Below are 25,508 nucleotides of genomic sequence, written 5' to 3'. Positions count from 1 at the left end.
GAGGACTTAGCTGAGTTGCCCCGTGGTGATTTCCATAGGTTAAACGAGCAGGTCGTTGGGAATTACATCCTCCAGATGTAACAACTCAATAAGATCAATGTTTACAAAACCCCTCACACAATTGGATCCAAATCTTGATTAAACCTCGAGGCTGGTTGTCCCCAGCCTGCTCAGTAACACACACTCACTTGTTGCACTGCCTTCTGATGTTTCTCACTCTGAGCAACAAGAAGCTGCTGCTCCAGGAGGGGAAAATCTTCTGTCACTGTGTAATTGGCTTGGTGTGTTTGCACAGAGGTCACCAAGGGCTGGGATTGCTGCTCTGCTGCTCTGGGCAGATATAAATCATTGCTCCAATTTTATCTCTGAATTTTTCTCTCTGGGGAAATTGCATCCTTTTTATTTATTTTTTTTTTTACTGAGCTTTCTGTGTAGAGCATGTATGTAGGAAGTATACAGCATTCATATAGGAAGTGTTTATTAATGTAAAATGATTTTTTAAGTGTTCAGCCCACAGTGACCAGAGCTGAAGGCAGTGTGTGAAGGGCTTCCTTGCTGGTGTTAACTGAGCAAAGCAAGTAGGCATATTAATTAAAAGGCCTTTTGTGAGCTCTTGAGAGCTGCCTGGTGCTCGTCTAATGCAGGACCTGCCTCTTGGGGTTGCTTTTTCGTGGCAGCAGAATCGGCTGCTTTTGTAGCCAAGAGGTGTTGTTTCTAGAATAAAAACTAAAATGGGAAATTCTTGGAAGGTAGGAGCGTGTGTACGTGTTTGAAGGCCAGCAGGAGAGAGAAACAAGCGGCTGGTGGGAAATGCCAAGACCTTGATTCAGCAGGGTTCTCCAACTGTTCTCTCAAATCTGACACAACAAAGTGCTTAACTGGATTGTAGCCAGGGTGTTCCTCCCACAGCAGGTTTGGGATCTTAAAGAAGACTGGACACGTAAACAAGTGCTTCTCCTTTTCTATTGAAGGTTTTTATTTGCTATTTATTATTTCTGCAGCCATCCTGCAAACAATTACAACCCCCTCCTTTTGTACCATTGCTAATCTGGAAATATTAAAACCTTCTAGCAATTTTAAAGATTTATATCAACTTTTCTGTTGAAAAGGACGTGCTGTTTCCCATGCTCAGCAGTTATGTTTTGAGGAACCAACAGCTCTTTTTGTACCTGTTCCTACAGCCCAGCTCAGAGACTGCAGGTTGTGTCAGGATACCAGAGCTCCTAGTGCTGATGGTCACCATGTACTTAACAATGACAGTGAAATAGTTTTTTTCCCAGTATTTATCAGTTGTCTTGCTTTTTCTTCCAGATTAGAAGAAAGTCTTGTGTGCCCAGGAGAGCAGGACTTGGGAAGCAGCTGGTAAGAGCATCTCTTCAGGAGAAGGCCACCTGAACGTGGAATGATGGGGCTCAGGCAGATGCAAATAAAATTTTGCCCTTGAGAACATTTTTCTTTTTTTCCATGACTTCCATTTTATAGGAGTTTCACTCTCTTTTTGACTGAGTTGCGAAAAGAGAGAGCTGGTTTATGGAAGTTTTTGTTGATGAGCCTGGGGAGGGAATGCTTTATCTTCACTTATATGGATGGCATGGTTTGACACTGGCCCAATGCCAGGCACCCACGAGAGCCACTTGCTCACCCTCTCCTGCTGGGCAGAGGAGGGAAAAGGAAAAAAAATAAGGAATGCTTCATGAGTGAGATAAGGACCAGGAGAAACATGTCAAGGGCGAAACAGGCTCAACTTCAGTTGTGACGTGAATTTATTACTAACAGAATCAGAGGAGAATAATGAGAAGTAAAATAAGCCCTTAGAACACCTTCCACCCCCCAGCCCTCCCTCCTTCCCACCGACAGCGCAGGGAGACAGGGCATGGGGGTCTGGTCAGTCCATCACCGAGATTTCCTTCTGCTGCTCCGGGAGAGGAGTCCTCCCCTGTGAGGCTGTGGGGTCCCTCCCATGGGAGGCAGTTCTCCGTGAACTTCTCCAGCGTGGGTCCGCTCTCAGGAGCAGCAGCCACACCGCCCCTGCTGCAGCCTGAGCCCCTCCCATGGGCACACAGCCCTCCCAAAACTGCTGTGCCGTGGCTCTCTCTTTCCATGGGGTCCAGTGCTCCAAGGACAGGCTGCTCCAGCCTGGGAGCAGGGCCCTCTCTCTCCACCGGGTCTCCCACTGGATCACAGCCTCCTCCAGGCATCCACCCGCTCCGGCACGGACACCTCCCCCACGGGCTGTGGGTGGATCTCTGCATTCCCCGTGGATCCCCAGGGGCTGCGGGTGGATCTCTGCATCCCCCGGGGATCCCCACGGGCTGTGGGTGGATCTCTGCATCCCCGTGGATCCCAGGGGCTGTGGGTGGATCTCTGCATCCCCCGTGGATCCCCAGGGGCTGCGGGTGGATCTCTGCATCCCCCGGGGATCCCCACGGGCTGTGGGTGGATCTCTGCATCCCCCATGGACCCAGGGGCTGCAGGGGCACAGCTGCTTCACCATGGGCTGCACCACGGCCTGCAGAGGCACCTCGGCTCCGGCGCCTGGAGCACCTCCTGCCCCTCCTTCTCCACTGACCTTGGTGTCTCCATGTTGGTTTGCCTCACATGTTCTCACCTCCTCCTCTTCTCTGACTAGAATCCAAAATCCTGTGACTTTGTTTTGATTTTCTTCTTAAATCTGTCATCACAAAGGTGTAACCAACCTCTCTCATTGGCCCAGTTTTGGCCAGCAGCATGTCCATCTTCAGAGCCATCAGGGATTGGCTCTGCTGGACATGGTGGGAAGCTTCCAGCAGCTTCCTCACAGGAGCCATCTTTGTGGCCCTGCTACCTAAAACCAGGCTGTGCCAAGCCAATGCAATGGAAAGCAACCTTATCCAAGAGTTGTCTCAGAACTTTGGCCATATTTTCATGTTCTCCCTGTGTTCTCGTTGTGCTGGACCTTTGCTGGTTCCATGTCTTTGATCTCTAGAGCAAACCATGCACAGGAATAAAATAAACATGGAGAATGGCTGTGTTTTGAAACTTGGGTGCTTAAGGATGCTGGGCAGAATTTGAATCATGGAATAGTCTGGGTTGGAAGCAACCTCTGAAGGTCATCAAATCCAACTCCATTTCAATGATCAGGGACATCTTCAACTTGATCTGGTTGCTCAGAGCTCCATCCAACCTGACCTTGAATCTATCCAGGAATGGGGCACCTGCCACCTCTGTGAGCAACCTGTTTCTGTGTCTTACCACCCCTGTGGTAAAAAAATGTCTTCTATTTTGCCTGAACCTCTACCTTCTTTCAGTTTGAAACCACTACCCTGACACTACAGGCTCTTCTAAAAAGCCCATCCCCAAATTCACTGAAATCACTGAGAACCATTTTGTTCTGTAGGTCTTCGGGTTTAACTTCATGGTCCTCATCTTGGAAACTCCTGCCAGGGTGGTAAAGCCCTGTTGGTCTCCTGGGCAGTGGGAAAGGCAAGCAGGGGAATGCTGGTCCCATGCCACACTGGCGGGATGTTCATGTGTCCCTTGAATGCTCACTGGTCCCCTCACAGGGAAATTGCTTTTTGCTCCAGCAGCAGATTCAGCAGTGGCAGATCCATTCATGGACAGCACAGCCACAGCCCAGTCCCACTGGCTTTTTCTGGGACTGTTCTGGCCCTCCCACCTCGTTTACCTCCCCTTGGAGGAATGGGAGATTTACAGGACTCCTCCTTAGTGTCCCTGGAGACAGAAACTGATTCATCCCCCACAAGGTTCGTGTTTGGGGAGCGAGCAGTGCTTTGTGTAACTCTCCTGTCACCTGTGGTGGCACTGGTGCTGAATCAGTGTGATGGGTGTCCCTTTTGATACACATGATGTTTCCCTAAATACCAGTGCTCATTGCCCCTGGATCTCCTCACAGCACTACTGAGCAAAGAGCTTTAGTGGTGTTACTGCTGCCCTGAGTACTCCCACAGCACCATGTCTGGCTGGAGAGAACATAAATTGTCCTCCCTCAAGGGTCTGGACTGAAAACTAGAGGATTTGGCTTTCAGTACGAGCTAGCCATGCCTTAAAACAAATTTTGCTGAGGGCATCTTTTCTCAGCTTTATGGCTTTCCCTTTCCATCTCTTACTTTCATGTGCAGTTTCTTCTGTGTGGCAGAAGGAAGCAGGTACATGGGAATGTGGCCTCTGGGAGCAGCCTGGACCAATGGGTTAGAAAGCTGTAGTCAGCCAGGTGATGGGGCAGATTGTTTCAGCAGTGAGGGGGGAAATAACTGTTGTGGCATCTCTGTGTCTGTGACCAGTCTTGCTCTTGCTGGACCTGGAGTCACAAGCCCGGTGCAGGGTGTTGGTGGTGGTGGTGTAAATTGTAAAGAGCACCAAGTGTGATAAATGTTAAAGTCGTGAGGTGCTTCGAGAGCTGCATTGATGGTGTCAGCCAGGCTGGGGTCAGGATCTCTCTGCCCAGCTGTCATGGTGGTCCTTGGCTGTGTTGACATTTTAACCCCTGTCAGTTTGGTGACCTGTCCAGCCCTGTCACTGTTCCTGTGTTGTCTTTGTGCTCTTTCACACTCATTAATTGCCCTCACCCCGCTCCATGGGTACCAGGGGTCTGGTGCTCTCCCTGTCTATTGCCTGCATGATGAGGAAAGGGGGTGGAAACTCTTTGGGAAGAGTAACCCCAGCTCTAGTTTGGGTGCAGGATGCTCTTGAAAGTCTCGCTGTTTGGTAGCCACATGTGTTGCTTTGAGAGCACAGCTATGGAAGGGCATGACTGCAGCAGAGAGTCCAAGTCTCTTCCTGCTCAGATTTGTTCTTTTTCACCTCCTGGTACCCTGGAAGTCCAGGCAGTGGAGTTGTTTTTAGCTTTTTGATGCTCTGTGCCAAGTGAGCACTGGTGAGGGCACTTTTGCTGGAAGGGCTGCACAGGGCACAAGCACAAGGTGCTCCCTGGCCCCAGCTCTTCATCCACATCACCAAGTGTTCGCCGGAGGCTGCTGAGGTCTGGAGAGGCCACTCCTTGCTAAGTAGACCAGAAGGCCCCCCCTGGGGACTTCGTTCAACTGGCCTGACCTGTATTTCAGCCATTCAGGTGATGCAAGTAAGAGGTTGACTGGGGCTAAGCTTGTGCCTGCATTTGTGTCCAGCATCAGCTTCACTACTCAAACTTTTTTGTGTGCCACTAAGTGGTTTTCTGTCTTTGTCTCTGACTGGTTATTGGTGCTTTCAGTTTGAGGCATAGTAATTGGAAAAGTTGTGGTTTTATCAGTCATAAAAATAGTTCTGTGTGCACACAACTATCCATAAAATAAACCTCTGTCGGTTAAAACAAATGGAGATGTAACATCCATGTGTTGATGGCCTCATTGCACCCAGCTCCTTGCTAGATCTCTTTGCATTTTGTCCTTGTCCCCATCCTCCTGATCTTTTCAGGTGTCAATGGTGACCCTCACAAATGCTGTTTTTCATGAACTGTTCCACCATGTGCTGATTTTGCCTTTAGGGGCGTGAAGGAACTGGGGGCTTTGTTTGTACAAGGGCACATAAAAAGGCTCAGAGCTGGTGATGGGACAAGAGGAAATGGCCTCAAGTGGTGCCAGGGGAGGTTTAGATTTGATACTAGGAATAATTGCTTTGCTGAAAGAATGGTCAAGCATTGGAACAGGCTGCCCAAGGAAGTGCAGAGGGATTTAATGGGTGTGCAAGATGTGGCACTTGGGGACATGGCTTAGTGGTGGCTTTGGCAGTCAGTGCTTGGTTAATGGCTGGACCATGTTAAAGGTCTTTTCCAACCTAAGCAATTCCATGATTCTGTGTGGACTCCTGGTGGACTTGGCTTGCCATTGCTCCCCTCCCAGTGAGCTGCTCCGTGTCCTCACCACACACGTGATTCCTGGTTGTGACACCTCTCTGCGAGATGCCATCGAGTGTGTGTGGAAAGGAAAAGGAGCCATTATGCAACACCCTTGTGTGGCTCTGCCAGCTGTCAGCATGTGATGTGAGCACTGTGGTGATCCACAAAACCTTCTCCCTGAGTGGCGGCTTAATCTGATAACTACCCACACTTGCCTTCATTGGGATGTCCTGGCATTCAGTGCACCCCCCCCTCAGAGCAAATGGGCACTGTCATCAGGCTGCTGGCACATTTTGTGTTTTCTCAAACCAGTTTCTTGGCCTGCATTCCAGCGCTGGGGTGGTTTCTGGCCAGATTTCCTCCATGTGGTGGTCCCTGCTCAGTGAGCAGAGCTGGCTTCGCCTCCACAAAGCCTGCGGCTCCCGTCTTGCTGCTTTTCCCCTGCATCTCAATCCTGCAAGAGAACAAGATAATCTCTGTGCTGGTTTTGAGGCAAACTCTCCTCAAAGTGACAGCCGTGGGCAAAGCTATGTGGATGTGGTGTGCTGGGATTGCTGATTCCCTGGGCCGCTGTCCTAATCTCCTTAGCACTGAAAGAGTTGCTGCTCTGAGATCCCTTGGTTGTCTTCCTTGAGAAATGCTGCCTCCAAGTAACCAGGGATCTGCACAAATTCCCTGGTCTTCCCTGAAGAAGTAGGAAGGTGTTCTCCCACTTGAGCAGCGTGCTTTGCTTTTGGCAGAGCCGAGCATGCAAATAGAGGGAAGGTCTCCATTGTTGGATGCGAGCACTGCTGTCTGGCTGTGGGAGGTGTCTGCCATGCACCACATGGGAAGAGGGTTTCTTGTGATTTGGGACTGCTCCTCAGATGGGGAAAACCTGGGTGTTAAGGAAGGATTTCTAATCAGAAGGCTGGAACACCTCTCCTAGGAAGACAGGATGAAAGAGTTAGGTCTGTTCTGCCTGGAAAAGAGAAGGCTCCAGGGAGACCTTAGAGCCCCTTCCAGTGCCTAAAGGGGCTACAAGAAAGCCAGAGAGGGGCTTTGGACAAGGGTCTGGAGTAACAGGACAAGAGGGAAAGGCTTTAAACTGATAGAAGAGAGACTTAGATGAGAGATTAGGAAGAAATTCTTCCCTCCGAGGGTGATGTGGCCCTGACACAGGTTGCCCAGAGAAGCTGTGGCTGTCCCATTCTTGGAAGTGTCCAAGGTTGGGCTGGACAGGGCTTGGAGCAGCCTGGGATAGTGGAAGATGTCCCTGCCCATGGCAAGGGGTTGGAGTAAGATTTTCTTTAAGGTCCCTTTCAACCCAGACTCTTCTATGATTCTATGATGTTTTTTTTCTTTGAGATGTGGGGGGAATACAGGGAAGTGAAATTATAGTTACTGCAGCAGCTATTGCTAAGGACAACTCCTGGATGTTTTTAATCTTCAAAAAATGAGATTATTTCCACTACATATTAAGGGATTGATGGAAGCTTTCCTGTACTGTGCAGGTGTTTAGACAAAGCACCAGCACCTGAAAACACATGGATCTAGAAATTAATGTTGTTTCCACATCTGACACTATGGCAGCACCTCTTTTCCAGCCTATCAATGTCCTATTGTGCTGCTAAAGTGGGGTGGGGGGGAAGATGAAGCTGTCCTTGCTCTCCTTCTATCAAATGGAAGTCAACTTCTAGTTGGGACTCTGTGATGGGGATTGAGGATTTAACTTGATTTATTTATGCATCTAGTTTTTAAAGGAGAAGGATTATGTTTTCTCTTTTGACTTGGAATTTACAGAAACCCAGGTCCCACAATCAGTAGCAGGTGCCTCCTTGTCTTAAGGCAGACACATCTGTGCAAACACCTTAATTTCTGCAGCGAGCTGCCAGTGAATCTGTCCTGTGTCAGGCTGGGCATTTTGGCTGCAGCCTCCATTTTTCAGGGCACATCAGTATATTTTGAATTATCTGCATCCCTGGGCCTTGCAGCTTTCTGTTCGCTCCCCATGGCCAGATTTGGATTTTTTTTGGTGTCTTTTAAAAACATCTCCTCCTCACACAGGCAGGGTCCTGTGCTGGTTTGGGATGACAGCCTAGAGCTGGTGTTGTGCAAGGTACCTGCGAAAGAGGTAAATCCAGATGTCCCTTTATTTTGCCTGAGCAGAGAGGAAGAAGCTGATGTGAGTTACTTCTGCCTTTAGAGATCCAAAAGGCTGAATGTATTTATCCTTCAGCTGAATGAAATGGCAGCTTTCCAGCTTGCTTGCTGCAAAATTGAGGTTTTTTTATGGAGCCATGGTTGGGATCTTTCCTCTTTTTTTCTGTCCTCTCACAGTATGTAAAAATGGAGATACCATGTAAGGGGTGGTGTTAGAGCAGGCACTCTGGGAATCTCAGAATCCATAAAATGCTTTGGGTTGGAAGGGACCTTAAAGATCATCTCGTTCCAACAACAAAATGCTCTTCCAAACCTACACACAGTTCAGCATTGTGATCAGCATCCCTCGGAGATGGATCACAATGTTGAACTGTGTGTAGGTTTGGAAGAGGATTGTGTTGGCAGCTACAGAGCAGAGGGAAGGCAAACAAGCAGTGATTGCACAGGAATGGTCTCCAGAGCCCAAAAAATACTCACCCAATATCAAACAGTAAGAGAAGGAAACCCTGTGGCACTATCCAAATCTCTTGTTTGATTTTCAAGGGGAAGGACATCACTCTCTTCTAAAATGACAGATTTTCTATAAAATTTGAACTGCTGATGAAACTTTGAAATTCTTTGTGACTTCCCAACTCAGCTTAGCTTCCTACTCTCATTTTCCAGATAGCTATAACCTATAGCAGGGCAGGAGAGTTCATAAAGTCAAGGAGGGTCAGGATAATGTAGGGGAGAGGCCATGGCACAGTGCCTGTCACTTAGGGAGAGCATTTCAGCATTTCAAGATGTTTTGAATCCATGTTGTTTTAAAGTTGTGCTGCAGGTTGGTTTATGTCGTCAGCCCCAGTCTCCTCAGCAATGTAATTGCCTGAGATGATCTGCTCGGGGTCAAGCTGGCCAGCCAGGAAGAATCTTGTCCTGGAAACTTTTGAGTTAGGACTGTATTTTGAGTTAGAAAAAAGTGTTTTCTGTCTGTTTTGAGAGAGCAACGGGGAAGCAGATAAAGAAATCTATCAATTTTGGTTTTTAATCAGAACATATAAATAAATGCAGAAATAAATAAATGCAGAAATAAATAAAAAACCCTGCAAACAGAGAATTGAAAAGGCACTCAACTTCAGTGCCTTGTGTGTGAATATTATTCCAAAGGCCTCACTGGGATCAGAGCACCTTTGTCAAATGCAAAATATTGTCTGTGCCTGCTGGCATTGCTCATTCCCAATGAGGTGCAGTTGTTCAGGAAGTGGTTACAATTTGGGGGGTGAAATATCTAGAAGTGATTAAAAAGCAATTTAAAATATCTGTGCTTTCCCGTTAAGCTGTTGCCAGGGGCATCAAACAGTCTGTTTCCTCCCCTGCACTTAGAACCAGCCTTTTGTCACACCAGAGGCATTTTTATGACAAAAATACGTAAAATTACGTCATGTATCAACCAAAGCTCAGTTAACTGAAGCATGTGCAAGACCTCTATTGATGAAAAGAACCCTGCATCTGGGGACATTGATTTTTGTAGGAATTAGCACATTTGGCATATCACTGTATTTTTAAATAGCTCCATATCCCCCCAGTGCCAGTTAAGGGAAGGGTGGTATTTCTATTCTTTCTCTGACCCTTAAATTGGACAAGAAAAACCCTGTGTTTGATACTTTTTTTCGTCCCTTTTCTTCCTTCCTGCCATTCTATTTTTCTTTTTTTCCCCTTCCTTCCTTTTCCTTTCCCTACCATGTCTACAGTGAAAGCAGGATAAACAAAGGGGTCAATGCTGGAAAAGTCTACAAGACATGAATCATAGAATAGTTCAGGTTAGAAGGGGCCATTAGAGGTCACCAAGTCCAATGATCAGGGACATCTTCAACCCAATCACGTTGCTCAGAGCTCTGTCCAGCCTGACCTGTACTGTTTCCAGGGATGGGATATCCACCACCTCTCTGGGAAGCCTTTTAAAGTGTTTTACTGCCAAAATGGTATCTCATCTTAATCTCATCTTAATCATCCTTCTTTTAGCTTGAAACCATTACCCCTTGTCCTATGACAACAAGCCCTGCTGAAAAGTTTCTCCCCACCTTTCTTGTCAATGCAATGGGGGATTTTTAGAAGAAAATGGTTCTTAGAGTGTTCAAGGCCAGTTTGGATGGAGCTCTGAGCAACCTGGCCTAGTGGGAGGTGTCCCTGCCCATGGCAGGGGGTTGGAACTGGATGGTCTTGAAGGTCCCTTCCAACCCAAACCATTCCATGATTCTAAATGCTCTTCCTTGGCTGAGGTGAAGTTTTCCCAGACCTGCCCTGCAGAGGCTGTTGGCTTTGGATGGACTAAGTGATTTTTTTCTCTCACAACCACTCTGACAAACGACATTTCTGATAAAGAGCTCAAATTGTCTTTTAAGAACTCTATTTATAGTAACTTATGTAGTCTCTGCTCCTGCTATAGGGTAGCCATTATTCAAAGCAAACCTTTACTGTCTAATTTAGCAGGTACTTAAATATGGTGAGAGATGAATATGGGTGGGGGGAGGACAATCTACAGGCTGATGGGTTATTTGGAATATACTCTTAAAACGTGGGTTTGTACTTATTTATAAGAGAACAAGGGGAGGAAGAAAGTTGGGTAGTAGAGAAGTTGACTCATGGTGTTGAAGCAATAAACAGTTTTCTCCTTCAAAAACCCAAAGGACTGTATTTTACAATAGCTTTTGAAAGTGAGTATTTACAGGACTGAAAGTTGATAGACTTTCTATTATGTCCTAACTGATTTTGATGGGGAAGAGCTTTCTGGCTCTGTCACACCCCGTTAAATCAGCTTTGGCAATGCTCTGAAAGGGTTTGCAAGGATCTGATGTTATCCAAGGAGAAGTGCACTGGCACAGACCTGAGCTGTGAACCCACCCATAATTTTTCCATGGTTTCTGCAGTAACATTTCCCTCTAATGAGAGCAAAGCAAACAAAATCCCAACTTTTGAAAAGTCGTGACCTGGATAAAACTAACTTTGACTTTTCTGTCTTTTATGATTAAGTTCTCCGGTGGCGCTTTTTTTTGTCCTGTTTCTGCCTGCAGATGTTCAGAGAAAACCCTGAGCCTTGCTATAAGATACTCAGTCTTTTAAAAACTCTACACCTACTTACTTAAAGTAATTGCACCTTTATTTTAATACATGAAATATCTGTATGTCCCACAGACTTTCAGATAAAAGAATAGCTTTACTGGTGGCACTTAATGTCACTTCTGAGCAGAGATGTTGCTACAGGGTCGCTTTGTTTGTACATGTGGTTGTATGAGCTTTTTGATCCCGCTGCTCAAATGGAAAATTGGGAGGGTTTGTCCTCTGTGGGAGGAAATCAGGGAGCATATGAGTCAGAAAAAGAAATTTGCGAGGTTTAGTGAGTACCCATTCTCTTATTTTTTAGTTGGTGAGAGTTTGGCACTCTTTGGAATTGCTGTTAGTGAATTTTTAAAGTTGCTGGAAAAGTCTCAATTCCTTGCACGTCCTCAGCCAGCATCTTGGATATCTTGTAGTGGGGTTATGATGAAGACAGAGCTGTTTCAGGTTATGCTGTTGTGGCTGCATCTCCAGGTCCAGATCTTCATACCTTTCTTTTTGGTTTAGCCCAGCTCATGGGAGAAAATCGGGCTCTTAATCACTGAATGGTTTGGGTTGGAAGGGGCCTTAAAGATCATCTCATTCTGCCTGGCTGTCTGTGGCAAAGTGTTATTTTATGAACTCCTTTGCCTCTGGCTCATGGCAGTGTGTGTTCCATGGTTTAAGTTTGCTGAGCCTCCACCATGTGTTGGCTTCATGTCAGAGGTTTTTCATCTCCTCCACCTGAGGAAGAACAGGTGGAATGAAGTGGTTGGAGGTGCTGAGGGAGATGCTCCAAGCTGGACACACAGATTCCACTCAGGAATCTGCTCAGTGCCTGCCTGAGCCAAGAAGGGCTGCCCAGCCCTAACTCTTTCCTTCAGACACAGGCACAGTGCACAGTGGTGTCTTGTTGGCTCAATTTCCTCCTGCATGTCATAACTTGGCCACTTCTGCCTTGAAGCTGGACACAACATAAATTTATACAGAGCAGGAAAGAACTCAGCTCCTGTGGGAGGTCTGAGGCTGTGGATTTTTCTCTTTCTGAACAAATTCCTGGTCTGCAATCCTCTAACCACTGTCCAGTCTTCCCTGTGGGCTCAGCAGAGATGTCTGGACCACAGCCTTGTTTTTCTTGGCTCTTCCCTCAAAGTAATCGAGGAAGTAATATGAGTCTCTAGGGTGTCTGGGAAAGAGAAGCTGGAAGCTGCTATCCTAACTTTCAGTGCTGTTTTTTTTAGGACTGGTATGTGTGTGCAAGAATGCTTTGGTACATCTGTAGGCACACAGTGGGATTCTTGGGGTGTCCTGTGCAGGGCCAGGAGATGGACTTTGATAATCTTCATGGGTCCCTTCCAACTCAGGATGTTGTGTGATTCCATTATTCTACTGCTGTGGCTGTTGCCTGTGTGGTCCAGCCTCCTCACCTGGGCATGATGGGAGGGTGCCCGTCCTTATTTTCCATCCCCTCCCATTGTTCTAATCTGGAATTTGCTCTTCCCCTTGAGTTGGGATATAGGGTTTGCTGACCCGTTACATGTGAGAGTGCCTGCAGCAGGGTTGTTTCAGGATAGCAGGTGATTGTTCATGGTTGGGCACTTCTCTGGCTATTAATAGGATGAGCTTTGGTGTTCTGTCCGGCTGAAGCCCTATTTGACACCTTTCTGAAGGACTTTGGTCCTTTGGGCAAGCCAAGGGCTTGCTGCTATAGTTGTGCCACACAGCTCCACTCTCAGTTGTTGATGCAGCACCTTTTGAAATATTCCCATTTAATAGTGATACAAGGCATGGCTGAGCTCTGAAATGCCACTAAGGAGTGGAAATGGAGTGGCAGCAGAGCTTAACATTTTTTGGCTTTTGTTCATGTTGAGCTATCTGGGTTTTGTGCATTGACTGATCTGCTTGCTTGGGCTGCTGACATTCATCTCTCTTGACTGTCAAATTCAGTGTAGTGGAAATGTTAATCTGACTGCAGTCACAATGCAAAGAATCTTCAGGTAAAAACACACAGAGAAGACTTCTTAGAAATCTGTTTAGGTCTGAAGAACAAATCCGTACATGTTTGCTCATGTTGTGTGTGGTGAAGTCCCATCCCACCAGCCTGTGGAAGCTGGTTTGTGTTGTCTCCTGCACAAGACAACTCCAGGGATCCTCCTCATTCTTGGTTCATGGAAGAAGGTTCCCACTGGGATCAAGGGGGTTTTAATGGTACATATCCTACCACATCTCCAGTGTGGGCTAACCAGCGTCCTGTTGTTTAAACTTGCCAAAGGCCATAGACCTCTCTGAGATACCCCTCAAAACTTTGAAACATGGAGGTGTCCTTTATTGTCCTTTTTTTCCAGGCCATACCTGTGTAGGATCTAAGCCATAATCACAATCCTTTGAAGTTTTAAGCAGCTGTCTCATTCTGTCTGGTCTCCTCTCTGTGCTGTCACATCTGCCTGTCAGGTTGTCTCCTGCTGAATTGGGGTTCCATGTCGATACAAGATGTTCTGGTCCCCTTTCAAAACGCCTTGTCTCCTTCCCTTTGTCATTTGCATGATATAAAAGCTGTTTCTTTTATTTGGTGGCTTTCCTGGGAGCTTGAACTATCCTTTGTTGCTCTCTCAAGTCTCACTCTGGGTAAGGCAGACCTGGAGGCAAAGTTGCTGTTGCTTTCTGAATTTTGGTGGTGGAACTTTTCTTTTGTCCATGCAATTTTTTACTGCTTTTTGGATGGATGGACTGGAGGACAGTGAGTCAATGGATGCTGTGTGCTTGAGACACTACACTAAGTTTGGTTAACTAATTATGAAATTAAATTCTTCCAGTCCCAGGACCCATTCATGCTGCTCTAGTTGGGTGATGCCCTGACTCCCAGGTGGTGCTCCAGCTCTGGTTCTTCTGTCCCAGAGAGGACACAGCCTATAAAACTGTCTCAATTGCTCTAGATGGAGCCTGAGCATTTTGGAATAAAGACTTCTTCCCCAGGAAAAGCGTGCCGGGCTCATGGTGGCACATTTGATGTGTGTGTGGGACATTAAGCTTCCAACCTCTGCTCATTTTGTCAGCATTTCTCCCCCTCCCATATTTGTTGAACAGTGTGTGAAATTCAGCACATTTGATGGAATGATAAGGCTTACCTCTGAGATGGAGCTTTTGTGTATGAACAAACCTGTGTGGGGATAGTTGGAAGAAAAGCTCATAATACCACCAATGTCTTTAGAAACTGTGAGCCTGAGCCTGCTGTCCTCCCTTCACCTCAATTTCTCAGGTATGACAAGCTTGAAAGCCAGAAACCTCTCTCTGACTGCACACTAGTCATGACACAGTGAGTATATTTTTGGAAAATGAAGAACAATTGGTATGTTACTGAAGGAAAAATACAACTGATGCTACTTCACTGAAGGAAATCCCACTGCTGCCTCTTTTTTTTTTCTTCCCCTGGAAGCTGCAGAATTTACTACGCTGTTTATGTGCTGAAAGAAAATGGTGATAAATTAGTCCCTGTAGCCAGTCATACTTGTACCACAGAAACAGTTGTATTTATGGAAGTGGTCAAACATGCAGTAGTGTCCAGAGATGTATGGCAATGTTTACCCCAGACCATGGCACTGTGTGATTTATCACAGGACACAGAGCAGGCCATAATGTGTGTCCTAATTAGTGTAATGTACCTTGTAATAGCTATGAAATAAATTCTGTGCTGATGCTTTCGGCCTAAAACCACAGGATCTAATGCAGATTCCATGAAAATAAAAGGGAAAAAAAATCATCTAATGTTGTAAAGGCCTTTGGGTGAAGTCTGAACTGTGTATGTACGTAATCGTAGAATCACAGAATGGTTTGGGTTTTGGAAGGGACTTTAAAGATCATCCAGTTCCAACACCCCTGCTATGGACAGGGACATCTTCCACTGGACCAGGTTGCTCCAAGCCCTGTCCAACCTAGCCTTGAACAGTTCCAGGTTGGATGGGGCTTGGAGCAATATGTGGGTGTCGAGTTTGTGGGCAAAATGTGTATTAACCTTGCATTGCTCACCCTTTTCCTTCCATGACACAGGGCTTTCCTCTGCCCCCTGGGCTCATTCTTCCTCTGTCAACCCAAGCAGGACTGGGAAGTGTTTATTAATTAATTATTAATCAGCCCCACATCTTTGCTGCACCCTCTTGGTGTGGCTCTTTTTAACACTTGTTAGTTTTAGAGAGAGAGGATGACTGATGATTGAGTTCTGAAGCTCTGTGTCTTCCAGTTCCTTATCTCTCTTGCAGATGGTATTTAAGTGTGCTGCAAAACATAATTCTCATGTGGGAGTGGATCTCCACATGGACTTGTAGAATTTCTTCTGGTGTATTGCTGAATGATGCAACCAAAATCAGCTTTTCTTTTTTTCCTTTTTTTTTTTTTTTTTCCCCTCAGGGAGCTTCTGGAGGACTGTCAAGTACTGATGTTACCAATTCATAGAGAAGGAAACTGGCTCCCCAAGGGCTTTTGCTCTGAAGTGCTGTCAAGAAGGACTAAGCTGAGACCTTTGAGCTTTGCTTCCCAGATGAGATGCCCTCCAAGGGCTTGGGAAAACAAAGTTTCTGAGTTGATGTAGGATGAAATTTCCTTTTAATTACTTGCTATCTATCTAGTGTAAAGGCTTTTTTTCTTATTTTTATTTTCATAAAAAACCTTTATTATTCAGATCTTTATTAGGACAGATTTTCATTTTTGGGGCTGGTGCTGTGTTGGTTTTTTTTTTTTTCCTGTTCTCCTTCTGTTCTTCCCTTATCTGGCTTTTCTCCATAGATCATGAGTATTTGATTGTAGGTGGAAGAGTCAAACCAACACAAATTTATCTGGTCTGTCAAACTTCCTCTGTGTAATATTCTTCTCTGTGTAAAAGATGACACAAAATCAATCTCCTGGTTGGCGTCGTTGTTCCTCTTCCAGCATCCTTTGCTCAGTGATCATTATTTTTTGTTTGGCTGCATTTAATTCTTTAATGTGTTTTCAAATACATCATCAGATAACAATTGTTGAGATCCTCCTTCCATCTGAAGGTCTGAGTGGAGATGAGAATTCGTGTGGCCTTTTTCTAACCTTCTGTGATCATGTCATGCTGCTTTGTTTTAGAAGGGATTCCAGGGGAAGGAATTGAATGCCAGTCAAGAATGAAGAATGAGGATATTATATTGCGGAATGGGACGTAGCTTCCATGATCTTTTTTTAAATCAATACATTTGTGGAAGCTTCTTCCAAATATATTTTACTTTATACTCTGATTCTCTCAACTTTTCTCTCCCATCATGCTGCCCTTCTTTCACTTTTTCAGGTTCTCCATCATCTTTGTGGGTGACTGTGAAAGCAGCTGCCTGGTTTTAAGTGAAGTGAACCAAAACATGGATTCTTAAAACTACTGTTCCACTGGTGAAATTATTTTTCTTCCTGAGTACTTTAATTCAGTACAAGTTCTTTCATACTATATTTTTTTGTTTGTTTCAATATACTTTTTTTAGAGCCTTTATATGTGTAGAATTCTGGATTCAGGGGAGAAAAAGAAGAAAGAAAATAAAAACATATGGATGTAGTTGAGCTTCTAATCTGAATTGAATGAACTTTTATATATTTTTTTGTAGTCAAAACTTTGCAGGATCTTCTCTTTGCCCTTGCCCACATAATAAAGATGAAATATTAGTTCCATGATCTGAGGAACTAGTTTGTAAAGACTGGGGAAAGTTATTTTTGTGCGAGAGTATTGAGGAATCAACTGATGGCAAAAAGTGATGACCAGGAGGACTCAGAGCCAAAGCGAGCCCCAACAGTGAGAAGACAGAGGGTGGTGATTTAACCGCCAGGTGGTTTACTGGAAGGTCATTCTTTGCCCAAAAATCCACACTGGTGAATTTTTAAGTCCAAGTTTAGTGAAGGATGTAAATATAAATCTGAATGTGAGTCAGCAGAGTTCCCTGTGCCAGAGAAGGCCAACCACATCCTGTGTTAACAAAAGTGTAGCCAGGGTTTGAACAGCAGCTGCTTCAAGGAGAAGAACAGACATAGAGACTTCCAGAGTTTGTTTCCAACCTAAACTTCTCTTTGACTCTGAGTTTGTCTTGTTTTAGGGGAGAATATCAGGGAGTTCCTCCCTACCCCGTGGAGAGGATCTGCACAGATTTACCCTGTGTTCAGTAGGAAATGGCAGGTCTCTGGAACACCTCTGATGATAACTGTGAAATTACCCTTCTTGCACTTCTGCCATCAAGCTATTGAAGAGATTTATTTCTTGAACAGCTATTCTCAGACTGGAATTTTCATTTCTCTGAGTAGAATTGGAAGCAGGGCTTCAAATGTGGCTGCTGGGTTGATGAGGCAGCCATCAGAAAATTATGAACAAAAAAAGAGATGTTTTCTTTAGATGTCTTCTGATGTCATGTGGTAGCTTCTTCCTCTTGCTCCGAGAGTTTTGCAGTCAAATTATATTTAGCAGTCTTCAGTTGTGTCCCATTGATCTTTTTGGTAAATGCTGGTTGCATTTGAATTTGTGGGTCTAAACAGTTTCTTGTGATGGTTTGTTGAGTTTTTGTTTTATTTTGTTTTGTTTTTCCTTAACATGAAAGGGTGACAGCAGTTTCTCTAAAAAGGCAAGCTAAAATCTTCTAAGTTACCGTTTTTTCAAGATGTCTCAGCTCCTGAGGAGACAAACTGCTCTCTAAAGGTGTTACAACTCACTTCTGAAACCTCAAGATTTTCTTAAGATGCCTCCCTTCTCCAGCAGTGATTAATTGCTGCTCCAGTAACCCAGTGGATGGAATGGCCTGGTGTAAATCCAGACGTGGAGACCTTTGCTCATCTCTCATCATCTGCTGTCCAGTGCCACAGTGGAATAAATTATTATTGTTATTATAAAAGCTGCAATTTATCTTTGATCAGGTCTCATGGCTAAATTTTTAATTTTTATTTTTTCTTCCTTGAGGCACAGTAGATTTTTTTTATTGTTTGTTTCATTTTTTTTAATGTCTACCGATAGAAATTAAATTAAGAGCATTTTAATGTCTACCAATATAAATGAAATTAAGAGTATTTGCAGAGGTACTGTAGCCACACAGTTACTGCTCATCACAATCTGATGGCAGTGATTTATTTCTCTTCAAAATGACCTGAGCAGAATAACTCCAGAGATGTTTCCTTCTGCTCTTGAATATTTGATTTCCAAGCACACAGTCCTCCTTTGCCTTCCCCATATCACTTCACTTGATGCATTGGCAAGAGCTGGGTAGAACACACAGGTATTTTGTCCTCATGAGATATTTGGCAGGTCTTTATTGGCTTTCTCAGTGCCGTTCTCCTGATGTGAGCCGAGGATCAGAAGCTGGGTTTATTTTAGGCGACTTATAGGACAAAATATAAGCTGCTTCAGTTCCTTTTCTTCCTCTGTGTAGGCACAGGCTACACTGTGGGAGCCTCTGGAATTATATCTCTTAACAATACAGCCTTTCATCTTCCTCAGACTGCACTATATATATAATCCGACTGGTTGGTTTATTACATTTTTATTGCTGTCAAATTTTTCCGAAGATTAGACTGGGAGGAAAAATGCCTTCGGAGTTAGATCTATGAAGGTGTGAAATAGCCTCTGAGGAGGGGCACTGGGAGCACCGTGGCTTGAGTTATTGCCAGGCAAGCAGTCCAGAGGATGGGAAAATACCCCCTAGAGGTGTTGATGCCTGGGTGACCTGGTTGGGATGGATTAGCCCATGCTGGGGGTCACCTTTCCAGGTGCAGGTGCTCGCAGGGTGGGTGGGTCCTGCTGGGAGCAGAATTGGCTGTTCCCAATGAGTCTGTGGGATTTAAAACATCTTTGAGATGTGCTGCTTATGAAACAGCCGAAGTTTCTGTGTGTTACTGGACTGCAGACTGTGTTCCTTTGTACTGATGGCTTCTGAATGGTTAATTCCAGACATTCCCTTGCTTATCTAAAGGATTTGATTGCCCTCTCTCTTAGGAGACCTTTACTGGGGCATTTCAATACTAAAGGGAACTCATAAAAAGTGAGGACAGGTTTTTGGTGGAGTATATATCGATAGGACAAGGGGTAATGGTTTTAAATTAAAGGAAGGTAGATCTATACTAGAGATTAAGAATAATTTTTTTATGCTGAGGCTGGTGAGGCCCTGGCACAGGTTGCCCAGAGAAGGTGTGGCCTCCCTATCCCTGGAAACTCTCAAGGTGACATTGGACAGGGCTCTGAGCAAACTGGACTGGTTGAGGATGTCCCTGCTCATTGCAGAGGGTTGAAACTAGGTGACCTTTAAAGGGTCTTTCCAACCCAACCTATTCTGTGATTCTGTGATTTCATTTTTAGGTCTGAATAGGATTTCTGAAGAAATATAAAGGGTTGGGCAGGTGGTGGTCTTATGGCTGAAATGAAAGTACCTACTGATTGGTGCAATAGAGCTCTTGAAATCAAGAGCTGATGGTTATTTTTCACATTTTCAAAGCTTTCCTGATGGACCTGCTATCTTTATCTCCAATTTTTCTTTTTTTTTTCGTAATCTGTGCAGACACACTCCCATTCTGCTTACCAAAGCCCCCATCCTGCAAAGATTGACTTTCTTTTCCCACTTGGAGGAAAGAGAGTCTTTTCATAGGCGGTGGGAATGTGGGGAGGAACTGCTGCAGCAGAAGATTTGAAAACTTGTCTCTATAAATGGTAAGGGCAAATTCAGCATTTTGAAAAGAAATAATAATTTTAATGTACATCTTGGTGGAGGCTTGAGCTTCATTTGCGTAGCTGTACGAATGCAAGCAAGAAACCAAGTTATTTCTAAAGAACTCAACAGCCTAGCTTTGATTTTTCCCTAGCAAAGCTAAATATATTGTACAGTGTCCAAGGCCTCTTTTTCTCTCCACCAGGGAAATTTCTGTTCTTTTTACATTCCTCCATTTTACCACAGAGGGCTTCCTTTGAGTCACCCAAGACCTGATTAATTCCTTATTCCCATATAGATGTGAATCCTGGCTGGATCAGCTCATCCTCATATTTTAAGCTAATAATTTGAGCTCCGTGCAGGTTATCTCATGGGGTTCTTCCAGAGACAATCCTTGCTATGTAAAGAAGTTCCTTTTACTTTTTGTGATTATTAAAAGAGCTAGGGCACCATTTGCAAGAGTATGTCCTGAATGCTTTTTAGAAACATATTTTCAAAAAAAAAAAAGTTTTCCAGCTCTCTGTATTATTTGATCCGTTATCTGTTACCTTCACTGTAGAAAGTGCCTTGCTGCATTTCAGCGATAACCTTATTGCTGCATATCTGAGGTGGTGTTTAGGTTTCTGCAGTGCCTTTCATTGTGGCATCTCCAGCAGCTTTGCGAGTGTGCTTGAAAGTAGGTCAGTGTTATTCTTGTTTATAAAATAGAGGCTGAGTTTTTAGGTTTCTCTGTAACCATTTTTTTCGTTGCTTGCAAGTGGTTCTGGCTGTGGAGAAGTTGCTGACTTTTCCTCTTCACTTTGCAGTTCTGAACCTCCCTCTCCTTTCCCAGTGCAGCACAAAACCACTTCTGGGATGTTGAGAGAGGTCTGCCATCATTGCTCATCACAAACTTCCATGTTGAGTTTTTTTCCCTCCCCACAAAATGGTTGGAGTTGGAAAAGACCTTTTCCAGCCCCCTGCCATGAGCAGGGACACCTTCCACCAGACCAGGTTGCTCCAAGCCCCACCCAACCTGGCCTCCAGGGGTTGAGCAGCCAGAAGTTCTCTGGACAATCCTTCCCGTACCTCACCACTCTCATTTTTGTTCTTTCCGAAATCCCTTCATCTGCGTCTCCAGGAGCGCTCAGCACTGCGCACAGTGGGAAGATGAATATGAACATTTATCTGAAATGCAGTAATTCAACTTGGCCTTTTCTTGTGTTTTAGTTTAGAATTTTACAGGTTTTTTTTTTTTAGCATTTTACAATTTTTTTTTAGCATTTTACAATACAGTTATTATTAGTTTAGCATTTTACAATTATTTCTTAAGTTCTTAAGAGTTTTGCAGGAGGGATGCAAGGGTGGGAGGCAAAGAACCAGTGCTGCAGGAGGGCTTGCATCTGTCCCTGTTATTCTCTTATTGAATTCATTGCCTTTAACAAAGTGTTCCAGAAATAATTTTGGATGGTTTACCCAGAAGCTGTCTGCTTCCCTCACATTCACATCTTGAAGTGCTCTTGTCATAGAATCATGGGATTGTTTGGGCTGAAAGAGACCTTCAAGATCTTCTCATTCCAACCTCCCTGCCATGGGCAAGGGTACCTCTCACCGGACCAGGCCATCCTTTGAGTTGTCTGCTGCTAAATTCAGGTGTTGCCTTATGTCTCTATACATGGAGTAAACCAGTAATTGCCTTTCCTTGGCGATCATAAGTGAAATTTTGGAAAATAACACTCTTGTGGCAGATACCATCCCAGAAGGATCAGTGTTCCTGAATTTCTCTTGGGTCCATGCAGCTTCTGTGATCCCTGAATGTTCTTTAATCCTAATGGATGTGTGTAGGGAGGCTTTGGTTTATTGAAACGTGAGGTCTGTGGTGCACTCTGCACTGGTCTCTTGGAAAAGCAGGTGGAAAACAGCATTTTGGTATATTTGGCATTTGGTGAAGAAAAATACATGGTGTTTTGAGGAGTAGTTTTGAGTGGTCCTTGACTAGGCAGACAGAAGGGCTTCAAAGCAATTTTTAGCAGTTTAAGCCCAGTAGAGTAGATTTGGGTAATTGTATCCCATTTTAAGTTCCTTTTATGACATTTTGTAGACTTTTGATGGATTTCTATAAGAGCCATCCACAAGAGCATCTACTTCTGTAGCTCTGCTCTCTTTCTGCCCTTTTCCCCCCTACTAAATGCTGCAAATCACCCAGTTACCCTAGAAAAGGAATGGGAAGAGCATTTCTAAGGTTCTTCTGGTTTTGTGATAACAGAGATTTTGTTAGATGGAAATGTTCAGGTGAATTTAGGATGTGGACTGTGCAATCAGCCCACCCATCTCACACTGTCTCTGAAGTGCCTGACTCCAAATCTGTCAGCCACAGAGGATTTATCCCTTTGGACACAACCACTCTTCTCTGATTGGACTTGGTATGTGATCTGGAGGAGCTATGTGGAAGTCCTTTGGAGTCCTAGCTGCCTTTAAAATGTCATGGTTTAGATTGTTTGGTAAAAAACTCGGGGTTGTGATGTCCTCAGTAAAAGACAAAGTCATCCATTAAGGGCACTAATGGAAAATGCTGGGCTGAAGGAACTTGAAATGAAGGGGAAAGCATCGAGTGCTCCTAGTAAATTTTGGTGTAGGCCCCTGTTGCCTGTAAATAACTGTGCCACTGCTTGCAGCGAGGTTGGGAAGTTGGGCTCTGAGTGCCTTCCTGAGAAGCAATCTGCTTTATTTTCCAGCCAAAAGATATCAATGTCTAATCCATTTTTGGTCCATTTCTGCTGCTTCTAGAAGCACTGATGATGTGTTGATTCCCACAGCGTGTACTTACTGTGGATTCCAAAGGTGTGACATGTACTGATGCATCAAAATGTCCCTGTTAAGCATTAAAATGTGCTTTGTTTGGATGCATGCATTGAACTCAGTCTTCTCCCCTTCTCCCCGACCATCAAAAAGCTTCAGAGAGTTACAAAGTTGTAAACAGCACAACTCTGTTAATGAATTAAATGGCAAATAATTAAATCTATAGAAGTTTGATTTTCCCTGCCACAGTGTCGTAGTTGCTTTTGGAGTAGGGCCTGCCAACAGTGGAAATTAAGAAGTTTCTAGTTATTCCTAACCTGTTTTGAAAATTGATGCATGAAAATAAAAAAATAGAAGCATCAGACCCTCATGGGTACTACCCACAGTCCTCTCCTTCTATGGTGTGGAGTTACAGACTTGGACAGGAAAAGTTGTCCAGAGTGGTAAAACTCAGCAACAAATCTAGAAAGGATATTTAATGAATGTAATATTGTATGTGTGAAGGTCAGCAGTGCTGCACTGAAAAGAATTCAGATCATGCTGTTTCAAAGGGCTGCAAGAGATGTTACAAACTACAAGTTAGGATTTATTCTTCTGAAAATAATTATCATCCTTGCAGGCAAGAGAAGGTGCCTGCAGAGAGCTTTGTCCATGGCAAACGTGCTGTTTTAAGGACTCTGCACTCATCTTAAATAACATCATTCCATGCCAAAAAGCTACTGCTCTTAGGTAGTTCAAAAGTTGATTTTATTTTTGCCTCCTTTTTTAATCAATTAGCAGTATAAAAATGTCACTGCTATATATGGGCTGTAGAAACTTAGTGTTACTTTTTGACAGGATGCTCTTGTAAGAGAACACAGCTAAGGAACACAGCTATGGATGCTGAGCTGCCTGTTGGAAATAGCAGAATTCAGCCTTTGATTATTATTTTTCACCGTATTACGCCATTTTTCCACAAACTTCAATTCCTCTGTCCTTCGTGTGCTGTAGATTGTCACTGGATTTAAATAGCATCCACTTTGTGCTTGGGGAAGGGGAGATGTTGAGAGTCCCTCTGAGCTATTTCTTTATTTTAGAGCAGGGATGTCTGTCAGGAGGGAGGTGGGTTTGGTGGCTAGGTATATTATAATTATAATATATTTGGTTTTTAATTCCTAATGCAAAAGGCTTGTTTCTCCTGTTAAACACGTGGGGTTTTGGCAACACAGGCACCTCGGTGTGACAGAATGCAAACAAACCTCGAGGGCAGGTAGTGAGGCTTTGCTGCAAACAGATGCTGCCCTCAGCTGCCCAGGATGTTCTCATCCTCCAAAAAATCATGGAATCGCAGAATGGTTTGGGTTGGATGAGATCTTAAACACCATCCAGTTCCAACCTCCTGCCATGGGAAGGGACATCTTCCAGTGGACCAGGTTGTTCAAAGCTCCATCCAACATGGTCTTGGACACTTCCAGGAACAGGGCAGCCACAGCTTCTCTGGGCAACCTGTGCCAGGGCCTCCCCACCCTCACGTGAAGAAAGATAGAATTTCTTTCTAATAACCAATCTAAATGACCCCTCTGTCAGTTTAAAGCCATTCTCTCTTGTCCTGTCACTCCATCCCTTGTCCAAAGTCCCTCTCCAGCTCTCTTGGAGCCCCTTTAGGCACTGGAAGAGTCTCTAAGATCTCTCTGGAGCCTTCTCTTGCCCAGGCTGAACACCCCCATCTCTCCTAGCCTGTCTCTAGAGCAGAGGGCTCCAGCCCTTAGAGCATCTCTGTGGCTTCCTGTGGACTGAAATTTCACTTGTACTGAAAATGTGATCCTGGGTCTGCAGGTGTTCATGTGCTTATGGGGAAGATTCTGTTTCCCACTTGGAAACGAGATGATTTTTGCTGAGGAAGTCAAACTGATGATGGATGGGTTTTCTTGCCACTGGTGCACATTGGACATGCAGCTCTTGAACCGTTCACCTGCTATTCCACCACTCCTTTGGCCTTGTTTCTTTTTTCTTTTTTTTCTTTTTTTTTTTTTTTTTTAATATCAACAAGTAGATAAATAGAAAGATGGGAAATAAGTAAAACAGTTTACTGGAACATAGCCAGCTGTTCTCCACAGCGAAAGGATTAAAGTGCATCTGGCTCTTAGCCCCTCTATGGTCTGGAAAATTATTCCTTTTATTCCAAAGCAGATACCCTAAATGAGGTGCTTGACTCCCTCAAAGGTTGCAACCAGTGGAACAAAGCAAGAAGAACAAGATTTAAACTATCTGATATTAATCACCTTCTGCCCTTGTAGTCATAGACTGATGTATTTTTATTTTTTGCGCTGGGTGGTGAACGAGAGGGGTTAATCTGTGAAATAGTTCCTTGTTAGAAGAAGAAAAATATCTGTGAAAGGAATGTGCTAATGCTGTTTCCATGTGGGATGTTTTTATGGTTATCCCACCCCCACCAGGACACACACACATGCAGAGCCCCAGTGAACAATGAAAACACTTGGTTTTCACCTTAAAAGTCAAAGCAGCATTTATTCACTGTTTAGGGAATAAGGAATTTGCTGTTCTGGTTTTGGATGTTCCTATTGCATCAGTATCCTTGTTACCCCAGAGGTAAAATCCAAGTGTGATTCAGCTTGAGGAAGAGAAATAGAAAAAGAGTTTTCAGTTGGTATGTTTTAGGTGGTGTAAGTGATGCATTGGTGGGAAAATGATCACAACTCCAGGACACCCATTGCAAGTCAAAATATTTCTGATGCCAGGGAATGTCCCATTCTTTGTGATGCCTGTGAGTAAATGTGGCTCTTGAAATACTTCACGAATCCTACTGCATCAAAGTAGATCTTCCCTCTCTGGGTCCCTGTTGATTGAAGAATATCTCCTTAGGTGGTTTTGGGTATGTTTTTTACTCACTTATCTGCCCTCCAGGCTGCAGCTGATCTGGAATGTGCAAACTGCTCTTCAGCTGTGAGAGCACCACATGAGTCTCCTGTTTTACAGCCAGGCCCTTGTCCTTAACCAGCTGGAGAGGGCTC

The 25,508-nt window shown here is 44.4% G+C and overlaps 1 protein-coding gene and 1 long non-coding RNA gene across 7 annotated transcripts in view; one reads left to right on the top strand and one right to left on the bottom strand.

Annotated features, from left to right (window-relative positions):
* TSNARE1 (t-SNARE domain containing 1) overlaps positions 1–25,508 on the top strand; it is a 462,499-nt gene that overhangs the window by 43,195 nt on the left and 393,796 nt on the right. The window lies entirely within an intron of this gene.
* LOC121668323 lies at positions 3,118–23,986 on the bottom strand. Its single transcript, XR_006017337.1, has 3 exons — positions 23,967–23,986; positions 23,181–23,184; positions 3,118–3,194 (listed from the first exon to the last, which is right to left on the bottom strand). It is a non-coding gene; the product is annotated as an uncharacterized LOC121668323 (long non-coding RNA).

This window comes from Corvus kubaryi, unplaced genomic scaffold (assembly GCF_017639235.1).
Source record: "Corvus kubaryi isolate FWS band 111438036 unplaced genomic scaffold, C.kubaryi_AGA036_p1.0 37385, whole genome shotgun sequence".
Lineage (NCBI taxonomy): Eukaryota > Metazoa > Chordata > Aves > Passeriformes > Corvidae > Corvus > Corvus kubaryi.
Note: the sequence above shows the minus strand (reverse complement) of the source record. Positions and strands in the feature narration are given on the sequence as shown.